Source organism: Peromyscus leucopus, chromosome 18 (assembly GCF_004664715.2).
Source record: "Peromyscus leucopus breed LL Stock chromosome 18, UCI_PerLeu_2.1, whole genome shotgun sequence".
Lineage (NCBI taxonomy): Eukaryota > Metazoa > Chordata > Mammalia > Rodentia > Cricetidae > Peromyscus > Peromyscus leucopus.
In genome coordinates this window covers 44,456,398-44,473,841 of record NC_051078.1, presented here as the reverse complement: position 1 = coordinate 44,473,841, position 17,444 = coordinate 44,456,398, and the positions used below count along the sequence as shown (strand labels likewise).

General features: G+C 41.6%; 1 pseudogene; it reads left to right on the top strand.

The window, feature by feature from the left end:
• The first annotated feature begins 530 nt into the window (after positions 1-530).
• LOC114702988 lies at positions 531-10,572 on the top strand (annotated as a pseudogene).
• Positions 10,573-17,444: the final 6,872 nt, after the last annotated feature.

Below are 17,444 nucleotides of genomic sequence, written 5' to 3'. Positions count from 1 at the left end.
AGAAGATCATGGACAAATCTCATGCAGACACTAAGAGACCACGGATTCCAACCCAGACTATTATACCCAGCAAAACTCTCAATCACCATAGGCGGAGTAAACAAAATATTCCAGGATAAAACCAGATTTAATCAATACCTGTCCACAAACCCAGCCCTACAGAGAGCACTAGAAGGGAAAATTCAACCCAAAGAAGCTAAACACATCCATGAAAAATCAAGCAATAGATAATCCACACCAACATACACCACAGAAGGACAACACAACACAACCATAAAAAATAACAGGAATTAACAATCACTGGTCATTAATATCCATCAATATCAATAGTCTCAATTCACCTATAAAAAGACATAGGCTAACAGAATGGATAAGAAAACAGAACCCATCCATCTGCTGCATACAAGAAACACACCTTAACTTCAAAGACAGACACTACCTCCGAGTAAAGGGCTGGGAAAAGGCTTTCCAAGCAAATGAACCTAAGAAACAAGCTGGTGTAGCTATCCTAATATCTAGAGCAAAAGGATGTTTCAAAAGAGAAGAAGTCTTGTGGCAATGCCTCAGTGTCCAGGTAACTACCAGAACTCGGAAATCTGAGACAGAGACTAAGGAAGCAGAGACGAAACACATAGATGTACATACAGGAAATAATAAAGAAAAAGTCAGTAAAGCCAAGAAGAACAAAAGAAAGGTGGATGCTGAAGCCCATCTGTCAGATGAGCCTGGGAACGAGGAACCAGTGACAAAAAAGAAAAAAAACGATGGAAAGCAAATCCAAAAATACTACCGAGGTGCCAAAGGATGACAGCAAGACAGAGGAGACTAAGGGGGACAATAAAAAGCAAAATACTTCCATTAAAAAAGGTGCAAAGAAGAAACCTTAAAAAGGTAGGTCAAGACCGGCCCCAACTCCAGCTGCCCCGACTTCCCTCTGGTCCAGAGGTGAGTACCGGGTCCAACCCGGACCCCATCCCTGGACACCAGCCACTCCGGGAAGACCTGCCCAACTTGGCACCAGGTTCTGACCACCGGGCAGCTCCCCTTCTAGCCCCACCGGGAAGGATCCCCTTTTCCAAGCCCCCGGCAGCCCTGCAATCTCCGCGCCCTGCCCCCACGCCCATCTGCCCGAGACTGCAGCCACTTCCTGAGACTTAGAGACGGCCCTAGCTCCAGCCTGCCCCGATTGCCATTCTGACCAGAGCCTGCCCCGACTTCCCTTCTGGACCAGAGAGTTGGACAAGAGAACTCCCTTTTGGACAAGAGAGAGAGTCTTCCTGAATCTGTCAGCTCTTTCTGAAACAAGTACACTGATAAGACGAAGAAGGAACCACAAGGAGATGGGCAGACGTCAAGGCAGAAGTACATACAGCAAAATGAAGAGCAATACAGCATCACCAGAACCTAGCCCGCCTCCAACATCTAGACCTGAACACCAAAAATTGGAAGAAGCAGAAGAAAGTAGCCTTATGAGTAACTTCATGAAGAAGGTAGAGGCTTGTGTAGAGGAAAAGACAAGAAAATTGGAAGAACGCTGTAAACAACTAGAGGAAAGGGCAAACAAATTAGAAGAAAACAATCAAGCCCTCCAAGAAAACAATAAAGTCCTGGAAGAAAACATTAAAGTCCTGGAAGAAAACAATAAAGCACTGAAAGAAAATCATGAAAAAGCAATGAAACAAACGAAGGAAACAGTCCAAGAACTGAAAAGGGAAATTGAAAAAATAAAGAAGACACAAACAGAGGGAATGCTGGAAATAGAAAACCTGAGTAAAAGATCAGGAACTTCGGATGCAAGTATAAACAACAGAATGCAAGAGTGGAAGAGAGGATTTCTGGCATTGAAGATACAGTAGAAGAAATAGTTTCATCAGTCGAAGTAAACACTAAAGCCAACAAAGTCATGAACCAAAATGTCCAAGAAATCTGGGACACCATGAAAAGACCAAACCTACGAATTATAGGGATAGAAGAAGGTGAAGAATACCAACTCAAAGGCACAGAAAATATATTCAACAAAATTATAGAAGAAAACTTTCCCAACTTAAAGAAGGAAATGCCTATGAAGATACAAGAAGCCTATAGAACACCAAACAGACTAGACCCCAAAAAAAAGTCCCCTCGACACATAATAATTAAACAACTAAATGTACAGAATAAAGAAAGAATATTAAGAGCAGCCAAGGAAAAAGGCCAAGTGACCTATAAAGGTAAACCCATCAGAATAACACCCGATTTCTCAATGGAGACTTTGAAAGCCAGAAGGACCTGGACAGATGTAATGCAGACACTAAGAGACCATGGATGTCAGCCCAGACTAATATATCCAGCAAAACTTTCAATCATCATAGATGGAAGGAACAAGACATTCGAAGACAAAGCCAGATTTAAACAATACCTATCCACAAACCCAGCCCTACAGAAAGCACTAGAAGGAAAATTCCAACCGAAAGAAGTCAGATACACACTCGAAAACACAGGCAATAGATAAAGCCACAACAGTAAACCCCAAAGAAGGGAAGTACACACACACTACCACCAAAAATAACAGGGATGAACAATCACTGGTCGTTAATATCCCTTAATATCAACGGACTTAATTCACCTATAAAAAGACATAGACTTACAGAATGGATACGAAAGCAGAACCCAACTTTCTGCTGCATACAAGAAACACATCTCAAATTCAAAGACAGACACTACCTAAGAATAAAAGGCTGGGAAAAGACTTTCAATCAAATGGTCTTAAGAAACAAGCAGGGGTAGCCATCCTGATATCCAACAAAATAGACTTCAAACTAAAATCAATCAAAAGAGATAAAGAAGGACATTACATATTCATCACAGGAAAGATCCACCAAGATGAAGTTTCAATTCTGAACATTTATGCCCCAAACACAAGGGCACCCACATATGTAAAAGAAACATTACTAAAGCTTAAACCACATATAAAACCCCACACATTAATAGTGGGAGATCTCAACACCCCACTTTCACACTGGACAGATCTCCCAAATCGAAACTTAACAGAGAAATAAAGGACTTAACTGATGTTATGACCCAATTGGACCTAATAGATATCTACAGAACATTCCATCCTAACAAGAAAGAATATACATTCTTCTCAGCACCCCATGGAACTTTCTCTAAAATCGACCACATACTTGGCCACAAAGCAAATCTCAACAGATACAAAACAGTTAGAATAACCTCCTGTGTTCTATCAGACCACCATGGGTTAAAGTTAGATCTCAACAACAACAAAAACTACAGAAAACCTACAATCTCATGGAAACTGAATAATGCTCAACTGAATCACCAATGGGTTAAGGAAGAAATAAAGAAAGAAATTAAAGACTTTCTAGAGATCAACGAAAATGAAGACACCACATACCCAAACTTATGGGACACTATGAAAGCAGTGTTAAGAGGGAAATTCATAGCACTAAATGCCCACATAAAGAAGTTGGAGAAATCCCACACTAGTGACTTAACAGCACACCTGAAAGCTCTAGAACAAGAAGAAGCAAAGTCTCCCAGGAAGACTAGACGCCAGGAAATTATCAAAGTGAGAGGTGAAATTAATAAATTAGAAACTAAGAGAATAATACAAAAAATTAATGAAACAAAGAGTTGGTTCTTTGAGAAAATCAACAAGATAGACAAGCCCTTATCCAAACTAACCAAAAGACAGAGAGAGAGTATCCAAATCAACAAAATCAGAAATGAAAAGGGGACATAACAACAGACATTGAGGAAATCCAGAGAATTATAAGGTCATATTTCAAAAACCTCTACTCCACAAAACTGGAAAACCTAAAAGAAATGGACATTTTTCTGGATAAGTACCACATACCTAAGCTAAATCAAGACCAGATAAACTATTTAAATAGCCAATAACCCCTAAGGAAATAGAAACAGTCATTAAAAGTCTCCCAACCAAAAAAAGCCCAGGACCAGATGGTTTCAGCGCAGAATTCTACCAGATCTTCAAAGAAGAGTTAATACCAATACTCTCTAAATTGTTCCACATAATAGAAACAGAAGGAACATTACCAAACTCCTTTTATGAGGCTACAATTACCCTGATTCCTAAACCAAACAAGGATACAACAAAGAAAGAGAACTACAGACCGATCTCCCTCATGAACATTGATGCAAAAATACTCAATAAAATATTGGCAAACAGACTCCAAGAACACATCAGAACAATTATCCACCATGATCAAGTAGGCTTCATCCCAGGGATGCAAGGGTGGTTCAACATACGAAAGTCCATCAACGTAATACACCATATAAACAAACTCAAAGAAAAAAACCACATGATCATCTCACTAGATGCAGAAAAGGCATTTGACAAAATCCAGCACCCCTTCATGATAAAAGTCTTGGAGCGATCAGGAATACGGGAACATACCTAAACATAATAAAGGCAATATATAGCAAACCAACAGCCAACATCAAATTAAATGGAGAGAAACTCAAAGCAATTCCACTAAAGTCAGGAACGAGGCAAGGCTGTCCACTCTCCCCATACTTATTCAATATAGTACTTGAAGTTCTAGCCAGAGCAATAAGACAACATAAGGAGATTAAGGGGATACAAATTGGAAAGGAAGAAGTCAAGCTTTCCCTATTTGCAGATGACATGATAGTATACTTGAGTGACCCCAAAGATTCCACCCAGGAATTGATAAAGCTTATAAACACCTTCAGCAACATAGCAGGATACAAGATCAACTCAAAAAAATCAGTAGCCTTCCTATATACAATGGACAAAGAAGATGAGAAGACAATTAGAGATACATCACCCTTTACAATAGCCACAAATGACATAAAATACCTTGGGGTAACACTAACCAAGCAAGTGAAGGACCTATATGACAAGAACTTTAAGTCCCTGAAAAAAGAAATTGAAGAAGATGTCAGAAAATGGAAAGATCTCCCATGCTCATGGATAGGCAGGGTTAACATAGTAAAAATGGCAATCTTACCAAAAGCAATCTACAGATTCAATGCAATCCCCATCAAAATACCAACACAATTCTTCACAGACCTGGAAAGAATAATACTCAACTTCATATGGAAAAACAAAAAACCCAGAATAGCTAAAAGAAACCTGTACAATAAAACAACTTCTGGAGGCATCACAATCCCTAACTTCAAGCTCTACTATAGAGCTACAGTAATAAAAACAGCTTGGTATTGGCATAAAAACCGACATGTGGACCAATGGAATCGAATTGAAGACCCTGACATTAACCCACACACCTATGGACATATAATTTTTGACAAAGAAGCCAAAAGTGTACAATGGAAAAAAGAAAGCATCTTCAACAAATGGTGCTGGCATAACTGGATATCAACGTGTAGAAGGCTGCAAATAGATCCATATCTGTCACCGTGCACAAAACTTAAGTCCAAGTGGATCAAAGACCTCAACATAAATCCAGCTACTCTAAACCTGCTAGAAGAGAAAGTAGGAAGTAATCTTGAACGCATTGGCATAGGAGATCACTTCCTAAATATAACACCAGTAGCGCAGACACTGAGACAAACAATCAATCAATGGGACCTCCTGAAACTGAGAAGCTTTTGTAGAGCAAAGGATACGGTCAACAAGGCAAAGCGACAGCCTACTGAATGGGAAAAGATCTTCACCAACCCCACAGGTGACAGAGGACTGATATCCAGAATATATAAGGAACTCAAGAAATTAGACATCAAAACGACCAACAGTCCAATAGAGAAATGGGCTTTAGAATTAAACAGAGAATTCTCAACAGAGGAAACCCAAATGGCTGAAAGACATTTAAGGAATTGCTCAACATCCCTAATCATCAGGGAAATGCAAATCAAAACAACTCTGAGATACCACCTTACGCCTGTCAGAATGGCTAAGATCAAAAACACTGAAGACACTTTATGCTGGAGAGGATGTGGAACTAGGGGAACTCTCCTCCACTGCTGGTAGGAATGCAAGCTTGTACAAGCACTTTGGAAATCAATATGGCGCTTTCTTAGAAAATTGGGAATCAATCTCCCCCAAGATCCAGCTATACCACTTTTGGGCATATACCCAAGAAATGCTCAATCATACCACAAGAGCACTTGCTCAGCTATGTTCATATCAGCATTGTTTGTAATAGCCAAAACCTGGAAACAACCTAGATGCCCTTCAACTGAAGAATGGATAAATAAATTGTGGCACATATACACAATGGAATACTACTCAGCAGAGAAAAACAATGACATCATACGGTTTGCAGACAAATGGATGGATCTAGAAAAAATCATCCTGAGTGAGGTGACCCAGACTCAGAAAGACAAATATGGTATGTACTCACTCATAGGAAGATACTAGATGTGGAACAAGGATGACTGAACTGCTACTCACATCACCAGTGAGGCTACCTGGAAAACGGGACCCCAAAAAAGACATGGAGAAATGGATGAGATCTACATGAACAGCCTGGTCATGAGTGGGAACAATGAAGAGCGACGGTCGAGGGAAAGAGAGTGGGAGATCCTAGCTGGATCAAGAAAAGAGAGGGAGAACAACGAATAGGAGACCATGGTAAATGAAGACCACATGAGAAGGGGAGGAAGCAGAGAGCTAGGGAGGCCCACGGAGATCCACAAAGATACCGCCAGAAAAGACTGCTGGCAATGGACGAGAGACGGCAGGAACTGACCTATTCCGGTGATGGGATGGCCAGACACCCTGTCAGATGTGCCATAAACCCCATCCAAGGAAGGTCTAAGGAATCTGGATGCAGACATCCACGGCTGGGCCCCTGGTGGAGCACTGGGAGTCTAATTAGTGAGAAAGAAGAGGGTTTATATGAGCGAGAATTGTTGAAGCCAGGATTGGATAAAGCACAGGGACAAATAGCCAAACGAATGGAAGCACAGGATCTATGAACCAAAGGCTGAGGGACCCCCAACTGGATCAGGCCCCCTGAACGGGTGAGACAGTCATTTGGCTTGATCTGTTTGGGAGGCAGCCGTGTGTTGGTGCCAGGTCCTGGGCTTGTTGCATGAGTTGGCTGTTTGAATCCTGGGACATATGCAGGGACACTTGGCTCGGTCCGGGAGGGGGGACTGTTCCTGGCTGGACTGAGTCTACCAGGTCGATCCCGGTCCTCGGGGGAGACCTTGATCTGGAGGAGGTGGGAATGGGGGTGGAGTGGGGGGAGGGGAGGGGGCGAGAGTGGGAGAACAGGGGAATCTGTGGCTATTATGTTGAACTAAATGATGTTGTAAAATAAATTTACTTTAAAAAAAAAAAAAAGAAAGTAGGAAGTAGTCTTGAACGCATTGGCATAGGAGATCACTTCCTAAATATAACACCAGTAGCGCAGACACTAAGACAAACAATCAAACAATGGGACCTCCTGAAACTGAGAAGCTTTTGTAGAGCAAAGGATACGGTCAACAAGGCAAAGCGACAGCCTACAGAATGGGAAAAGATCTTCACCAACCCCACAGGTGACAGAGGACTGATATCCAGAATATATAAGGAACTCAAGAAATTAGACATCAAAACGACCAACAGTCCAATTGAGAAATGGGCTTTAGAATTAAACAGAGAACTCTCAACAGAGGAAACCCAAATGGCTGAAAGACATTTAAGGAATTGCTCAACATCCCTAATCATCAGGGAAATGCAAATCAAAACAACTCTGAGATACCACCTTACGCCTGTCAGAATGGCTAAGATCAAAAACACTGAAGACACTTTATGCTGGAGAGGTTGTGGAACTAGAGGAACTCTCCTCCACTGCTGGTGGGAATGCAAGCTTGTACAACCACTTTGGAAATCAATATGGCGCTTTCTTAGAAAATTGGGAATCAATCTCCCCCAAGATCCAGCTATACCACTTTTGGGCATATACCCAAGAAATGCTCAATCATACCACAAGAGCACTTGCTCAGCTATGTTCATATCAGCATTGTTTGTAATAGCCAAAACCTGGAAACAACCTAGATGCCCTTCAACTGAAGAATGGATAAATAAATTGTGGCACATATACACAATGGAATACTACTCAGCAGAGAAAAACAATGACATCATACGGTTTGCAGACAAATGGATTGATCTAAAAAAAATCATCCTGAGTGAGGTGACCCAGACTCAGAAAGACAAATATGGTATGTACTCACTCATAGGAAGATGCTAGATGTGGAACAAGGATGACTGGACTGCTACTCACATCACCAGTGAGGCTACCTGGAAAACGGGACCCCAAAAAAGACATGGAGAAATGGATGAGATCTACATGAACAGCCTGGTCATGAGTGGGAACAATGAAGAGCGACGGTCGAGGGAAAGAGAGTGGGAGATCCTAGCTGGATCAAGAAAAGAGAGGGAGAACAACGAATAGGAGACCATGGTAAATGAAGACCACATAAGAAGGGAGGAAGCAGAGAGCTAGGGAGGCCCACGGAGATCCACAAAGATATCCCCACAAAAGACTGCTGGCAATGGTCGAGAGACGGCAGGAACTGACCTACTCCGGTGATGGGATGGCCAGACACCCTGTCAGATGTGCCATAAACCCCATCCAAGGAAGGTCTAAGGAATCTGGATGCAGACATCCACGGCTGGGCCCCTGGTGGAGCACTGAGAGTCTAATTAGTGAGAAAGAAGAGGGTTTATATGAGCGAGAATTGTTGAAGCCAAGGTTGGATAAAGCACAGGGACAAATAACCAAATGAATGGAAGCACAGGATCTATGAACCAAAGGCTGAGGGGTCCCCAACTGGATCAGGCCCCCTGAACGGGTGAGACAGTCATTTGGCTTGATCTATTTGGGAGGCAGCCGTGTGTTGGTGCCGGGTCCTGGGCTTGTTCCATGAGTTGGCTGTTTGAATCCTGGGACTTATGCAGGGACACTTGGCTCGGTCTGGGAGAGGGGGACTGGACCTGGCTGGACTGAGACTACCAGGTCGATCCGGTCCTCGGGGAGACCTTGATCTGGAGGAGGTGGGAATGGGGGTGGAGTGGGGGGAGGGGGAGGGGGGCGAGAGTGGGAGAACAGGGGAATCTGTGGCTATTATGTTGAACTAAATGATGTTGTAAAATAAATTGCTGTTTATGGTTAAAAAAAAAAGGTAGGTCAAGTGAGAAGGGCAGCAGACCTGCTCAGGAGACGCAGAAGGAGATGGATCAGGCAGAGGGTCCTTCCATGGAGCTGGCTCAGGAGGAGGTCTCTTCCGGTCCTGCGCTCACTCAGGTGGTGGTCACCCCTATAGGCTCTACTCAGCCCGGGCTTCCTTCTCCCATGGATATTGCTCAGACTGGGCCTGCTCAAATGGAGCTGCCTTCTCCCCTGGGGCCTCCTCAGGGGGAGCTGCCTCCACCCCCTGGAGCCTGCTCAGAGGGAGCTGCCTTCTCCCCTGGAGCTTCCTCAGAGGGAGCCGCCTCCTCCCACGGAGCCTCCAGAGATGGAGCAGCCTCTTCCCATGGAGCTTACTCAGATGGAACAGCCTCCTCCCATGAAGCCTGATCAGATGGAGCCTCCTCCTCCCATGGAGCCTGGTCAGATGGAGCCGCCTCCTCCCATGGAGCCTGGTCAGATGGAGCCGCCTCCTCCCATGGAGTCTCAGCAGGGACATTGTCAGAAGAGGCTGCTTTGTCCTTTGGACCATGCTCAGGTGGAGGTTGCTCAGACAGGGCCTCCTCACATGGGATCTGTTCAGAAAGAGCCTCCTGCTGTCATGGAGCCACCTCTTCAAGTGAAACCAATCACCAAAAGGTCTTCTCCCTGAAAAGAGAGTACCAAGGAGAAGTCGGGCATGCGGAGTGAGGTGGTGCGGCAGGAGCAAGTCCTTAATGAACTTGGCTTAGTGCCTGTTAGAGATAACCAGCTTCTGAAGGGAAGCAGGCGTGCACAGGATCTGCCAAAGGAAAACTCAAGAAAAGACGAGACACCTAAGGACCAAGAAATTGGCTCTGATGGGGAAGGAAATAAAATGGCCCCTCTCAAGAAAGTGGGAACAGAGGAAGCTGGCAAGAGTCTAGCTACGCTTGCTGCTCCCAAGGAATCCACCAGTGTCTTATCCTCAGAACAAAACTCAAATGGGTCAGGTGGTGAAACGTTACATGCTAAGTGTCAGACTGGTTCAGCTGGGCTTTGTGAAATGGAAGTGGACACTGAGCAGAACCCAGACAGTGTCCCTGTGAAAGCCTCAGCACCCGAACCGGCATCACCATTGCCTCCTGTCCCATCACCAACCGTAACAGCCTCGCCTCCTATCACTTTGGCTGAAAACGAGTCACCGGACATTGATGAAGACAAAGGCATCCACAGCCATGATGGAAGTGACCTGAGTGATAATATGTCCAAGGGAAGTGATGATTCTGGGCTGCATGGGGCTCGGCCAGTGCCACAAGAAGCAAGTTCAAAAAGTGGGAAGGAGGAGTTGGCAGTTAAAATAACCGAGGGAGAGTTTGTTTGTATTTTCTGTGATCGGTCTTTCAGAAAGGAAAAGGATTACAGCAAGCACCTCAGTCGCCATCTGGTTAATGTATACTTCCTTGAAAAAGCAGCTGAGGGGCAGGAGTAGTGAGCCGGCCGGTGGAGGGCGGCTCGTAACAGTTTGTAAGCAATGCCTCACTTTTAGTTTAAGGCAGTAGACACACACAAGCTCGCTTTAATTAGTGTCCAGTGCTGATTTTTAAGTGACATTATTTCCTTAGGACTGTATGTGCTGCCTAGTAACTTGCAAAGGCCTTGGCAGGACCTAGGGAGTTAATGTGGGAAAACAGATACTTGGTCTGTTGGCTTGTGCAGTGCGGTGAGGAGGGGCGGGATGGTGGGTGGCGTTCTCCAGGGTGTCTACCTGTGTGGAACCGGTCGGGTGTTCTGCCCTTTTCACTTCACTTGCTATTTTTAGTTCCTTGTTTAGGCTGATAAAAATTGGCGTAGCAAATTACTTGAAGAATTTGCCTGCTTTATATAAGTAAAGTTAGCACTTTAAGGTTTCTTTAGAGATGAGAAAAGACATTTAAATTGAAGAAAAATTCTTTCAACAGTGGACATTGTATCTGTCCAGGTAATTGCTTCCTGATTTATGGTCAATATTTTGTGCTTCTATGTTAATCATTATGAAAAGTGATTTTTGGTGGGTTTTTAATTTTTTTTATTTTGGTGCTTTACTGGCTTAAGATGTTGCACATGGTTTTCTGTTTTTGTTTTTTAACCTATGCAGTTAATTCCCCCCTAGAGATAGCATTGTGTTTAATAGTAACACTTTATACATATATGCATGTTATTTTTTTTTCTTTTTGGGGGTTACTTTTAGGCTTGTTTGCAAAAGGGCCTTTTTTCTTTGCTGCAGTTGTCTTTTTTGCAGAACAATAGTGTGTGCAAGTTTATGAGCAATGGAACATGCAGGTTCAATCCATTGTTTTTATTTTTTTAATCTTAACCTCTTGATCTATGCCAGAAGCAGTTTCATGTAAGTTATTTTGATGGTAAGCATATGTGTAATTCTACAGCTCTCCAGGTCTGGTTTTTGCAGTAAGCCACTAGATCCCATATTGAACACAATTTAATCTCAGTATCAGCCATTAGAGTTTTTTTTTTACTTTGCTGTTTATAGCTTATTTCTTACAGAGTGAGAAGTCATTCTTTGAAGAGTTTCTTTTTTCAATAGATGGTTGATGTTGGTTGGGATGGTTACTCAAATCAAATGATGAGTGATGAACTCCAAGTCATCCTTAGAAATAGCAAATCTGTAGCCCAACATAATTATCCTTTAAACTAGAGAATATCACTTGTGAGAAAACCATCATGGCCACATGGCTGATCTAGAGTGGAGTGCTGAGTTCTGGCAAACAGCTGCATCTTTCTTCCAGTGAGTACCTGAACAGGGCTGATGTGAATTATGTACAGTCCAGATTTTAAGAATCATGCTTTCTCAGGGATCTCTATAAACTAGTGGGTGTCCTCGCTGCCCCTGTGAGACAGCCTCTGTATGGGAGAGGCCTCACGTGACTTTGTCCCTGGTGTTCCTCTGGGGACATCTGTGTGAGAAACTGTATACTCCAGAACCAGCTCTCGTGTCCTTTGGCCAATGCTGGAGTGTGAAATAGTCCAACATGGGATTTTTCTTACTAGTAGTAAACAAAGGATGATCCCAATTGGGAATCATGACATTTTTTTTTTTTTTGATGATGGTCATGTTCTGTTTTGAAATAACCTCTGTGTATTTCATTTATTTTCTTTTACCTGGCGATCTCTGAGCAGGCTTCAGATTTTGACAGTTGATGAAAGATATGACAAGTATTAATGTGTGGGTGAAAAGCTTGGTGAAATTCTGAGTGAAGTTTTAGTTAAAGTTGGTTGAACTTGGGATTGACTGGGAGGCCAAAGATTTAAAAAGCAGAAGATTCTCTCAAGACACAAGTTGTGTGATAATAGTGTGTTTTGTGTGTGTGAATGAGAATTTGTAAATGTTGAATTCTAGGCTCCAACAATCATTGTCAGTGCAGATCAAGCTGCAAGTATTCATGTTTTAAAACTTAAATTATAAAGCTAGTTACGTCTTTCTAACAACTAGTTTTAATGTTTATGAGCATATTTTACCTACATTACCTTTTCAGGATGTTGAGAAAGATGCATCACAAGCACAGGCTGGAGGCTGGGGGCTAGATGGTTTTGAGGAAGAGGTCTTGGTGGACTCTTTCATAGAGCAAAGGGAAGCAATGCCTTCTGGGAAATGAGCTAAGTTTAAATCTAGTCTTTAAGATTAGAAGTCAAAAACAAAAATATTAAGGAAAGGAAAACCTAATTGATCTTTGAAGTATTGTTATGTGGAAATGAGTGGGACTTTTGAGACCTTTCTTCCAGAAAACAAGGACTTGGTTGTCAGGCCTATATTAGGCCTAAACCTTGGTGCCATGTAGTTGTACTTAAATCATTTCAATGGAAAGTGTCTTAGTGATTGGAACTTCTAGTGCAGTTTGGAGTTCTTCCATTTGAAAAATGTGATATTTGCATGGGATTGTTTGAATCTTGTTTTCTAGTCCCTCCCCATCACCACCCTCATAGTCTGAAGGTAGGTTTTTCTCTTGATAAAGGAACAAAAAAAGTGAACATCTTGTTTGTAAATAGGTATCTAGTAACTAGTGGTAAACTTGAAATGGTAGAATTCTTTAAAGCCTAATGCTAGGTAGCCTTAAGGAAATGTATCTTAATTATTTTTGAACCTGTATCCACCTTGTTTTTTTCAAATATCTTAAGTTATATTTTCTTTTTCAGAGCTGCTTCTTATTTGGGGCTACTTTTTTTTTTTAATTGAGGCATAATTCATAAAAGGGTATATTGTTTTGATGAGACTTTTTACAACTGTGGCTGGATGTCTTTCTTTAGTCTTCCAAGAAGGGCCATTTTACTTTTTTAGAGTTACTTTTAAAAGTCATGAGGTCAACAACTTGGACTATTATGCATGTAAGTGCTAATGCAAATTAAAGCCCAAGTTGACCTCCAGCAGCAGTTCATTCTATGTTGACAGTGAGAGAACACTTTGCCTGTTAGGATACTGTTACTCGTGGACTGAAATGCTGAAGAAACCCCTCCCCCTATTTTGTTTTTTGCAAAAATCAAGGTATATTCTAGGGTTTCCTGGTTGACCTCAACAGATAAACTGAGATGATAGTCTTAGTTCAGAAATGATCTGAATGTAGATTTACAGTCTACGTGTACAGCTGGCTAAGTGAGATCGCTTTCACAGTTCTGCATGTATCCCATTGGCTCCCCATTAGTCACTGAACTCTTAAAACTGGTATTGTAACATTATCACAATGTTTTGCGCCAATTTTATAAACTTTAGTGCAATATGTGTTCCTTTTATGAGGCAAACCAAAGGTATTTTTCTCAAGGTTCTGCTGCTATCAGCAGCGATGATGGTGGATTTTTTATACATTTGTAATAGATAGAAATAAACCAGAAAAAAAGAAGAAAGAAAAGTGGTGGAGGAAAAAGTGAACACTGCAAGAATACTCAAAAGGGCTGAGAGTTGCAAACACCAAGAATGGCTTTGCATAGTAAATGGAATAGAACAGCTCTGAACTATAGCTTCCTTTTCCTGGTTTGGTCTGACAGAATGATTGAATGCTTTTGTACAAAAATCAGAGCCTTAAAAACAAGGATTTGGTGAGATTGTAAAATGGTGTGCCACTTTGGCAAAACAGTTTGGTGGTTGGTCAAAATGCAAAACATTGTTACTCTGTTACTCAACAATTCTACCCTTAGGAATATATCCTCAAACTACTGAAAATGTGCACCTATGAAACATGTACATGAAGGTTTACAGCAGTGTGTTGCTAATAGTAAAAAAGTTAAAACAACTCAAATAGCTATCAAATACTGGAGAGAAATAAAATGTGGCTTATTCATACAATAGAATATTATTAAGACATAAAAATGAATGAGAAATTGACAGATTAAATGACTTTGGTGAACCTTCATAATTTCATTTGTAGATCTTTCCATTTCTAATTTATAAATACATTTGGGGTTATAAATTATAAATGTACTGTCTCCTGTCAACATTGTATACTTCTATTTGATGATTTCTGTGTCAAACATTATATGGAAATGTTTCCAAGTTAAAAAAAAAAAGAAGTCTGTTATTTGATCTAAGGATGGGCCTAGTGGCTGGTTGTAAATCAGGGGTTTCTCTCCATCATGGTTTGGATCCAAGTGTTGGGAAATCCTGGTGAATAAATATATATCATAGCATCTTAACCTCTAGCAGTTTACATTAACATACTACTTATCTTTGGGGTGTTTCAGAGGCAGCTTTCACTCACCTAAAATATAATTTATGAGACTTATCATCCCCTAAGCATTGGAAACTCCTCTATATCACCAAATCTACTCTTCTATATCACAGCTTAGTAGTGAAGTGCTACCCAACACATGAGACTTTTTTACAACCTTCACAAAATTAACTATAAATGTGTTTTACACACAAAGGTCAAATGCCTAATATCTAAAAGATACTGGAGAAACTAGAACTCTCCAAATTTGGCAACCTGCCTTCCATGGATGCATCAAAAGCATGTTGACCTTGAGTACAAAGATGTTTCTACATACAGGTCCCTGATCCCAATGTTCTTTATAGATGTATCCCACATAGTATTCAGGGGCAGGCACCTGCACTCAGGGAGGTGCAATGACCATGTGGGACCTCACAAAACACTGAATCTGGCCACAGGGTTCCACTAAGCCCCAGGGAAGACCACACACTTACCACTAAGCTCACCAGTTCACCTTCCCCATCTGGGGACAGAAGCTCCTCACTCTCCATGTAGTGGCTTCCCGGTAAATCTAGGCTCCCTTTACACTTAACTGTAGCAGTGCTCACAGAACAGTACATAATACCGCTGGTGCCTGTTCTGCTACAAAGCCAAGGCTGCTGCATGATACCCAAAAGAGTCCTGCACCACTTCTCACTGGCAGGTCAGACTGGAGTCCCTAACTGACTCCTGAGGTCTAAGTGACAAGAGCACATCCCTGAGGGTTACAGTGTGCTTACAGAACCTGTTATCTTCCTGCACTCCATAGGCACTTCCCCTTCTTCCTCTGAGAAACAATGTGGTTAGCTTACACAGCACATTGCACAATGTGGAATAGAATGAGTCCCCCTCCCCCAGGTAGAAGAGTGTCCAAAATATTAACAATTAAGAGAGATTTTAAGACACAACAGAAGGTGTTTGTTTTGTGGCTTCACATTGAGGAGTGGTGAACTGAAGGTACTTTTAACCTAGTTGTCACAGGGACTTCAGAAAACCAGGAGAGAAAAGCAGAAACCAGATCATAAACAAAATAATCAGTCCTTCTCCTGCCAGAAGGCTGGATCATGGCTCCATTGCTTTAGGGATTTTCTCAGGAAATTCAATTCTTTTGCAATTTAATAATAAGAATAAGTGAAGTCTTCATAGTAAGTTAAATACTTACAGAGAAGCGGAGCATGAAATAATGCATCTGTGAACACTATTGTTAACTAGTACAATTCCTACAGTGGACAGGTGAAAAACAACAAAACACAGCAGCACTAGTCAAGGGATATTATTACCTCAAAGTCATACAGGTACAAATATAAATTATAAAATGATGGAAAGTGCTGGGCAGTGGTGGTGCACACCTTTAATTCCAGCACTCAGGAGGCAGAGGCAGTCGGATCTTTGTGAGTTCAAGGCCAGCCTGGTCTACAGAGTGAGATCCCGGAAAGGCACAAAGCTACACAGAGAAACCCTGTCTCAAAAAAACCAAAAAAAAAAAAAAATGATGGAAAGAAATGCCTCTGCCATGTTCATCTTGTACCAAAAAGGCCTTAGCTGAAATTTGAGGAAATGACACTGTGAAAGTACACTTTTTTGGAGCATATGATGCCTGTTAATCTTGGTATTTGATCTAAAAGATTACTACTGTACCAATGTAACAATTCTCACAGATACAAAAGACAGAGAACACAAATACAGAAAAGTTCAAGGAAAAGTCACCTATCAGCACTGTGGTCACTGCTCTTAGTTGGATGGCTCTGCTGAGCTATTTTCAGCTCAGAGCAAGGCTGCTTTTGCTTTGTGGAGGCTGGCTCTGAAGAAGACCACAGCTCCTTCCATTCAGGATAAAAAGGAGTTCATTCTAACTATCTCTGTCTGCTGTCTGTCTTGGGACTGTGACACCACTGAAGAGAAATCCATTCTTTTCTCTTTTTTTGTTGCTGTTTTTTACTTTAGTTAAGTGGGAGTTTTGCCTACATGTGTCTATGCACAGTACCTACAGAGTCCAGAAAGCAGGAGATGCCCAGGACTGGAATTAGAGCAAATGGTTAGCTACCATGTCGATTCTGGCAATAAAACCTGGGTCCTCCCTGACAACCCCCAGTGCTACTAATTGCTCAGCCATCTCTCTAGCCCCTCTTTTTATTTAAAATGTATTGATATACATTTTATTTAAAAGCTATTAAACCACTTTCCCCTTTTTTTCTCTTCATTCATTCCCTTCTCAAATACTCCATTCCAACATCTTCCTTGTAAATTATGTGTGAATCAGTATGCTAATATATGTGAAGACAATCTATTAAGTCTGTTTTTTGGAACTTTTATGTACATAGCTGCAGGGATGAGAGCAATAAGGTATTGTACATTAGTAACACAGAAAAAGACTCAAATTTGTATGTCAAGGACAACAATTAAAAATGTGTTTCAAGTTGGAGGCCTGGTAGATGTCCATGAATTGTCAATCTGGGTTCTTTTCATTTTGAGCAGCAAACAGAGTGGTTGAGTAGTCTCATTTCTATTAAATGGATAAGATAACCTGACCCAAAGTAACTTTATGGGAAAATATTTAATTGACTCATATTTTTACAGTACATCCCAATCAAACAAAATATTTTTATCCATGGTTCAAAGTGTCTCATGTTAA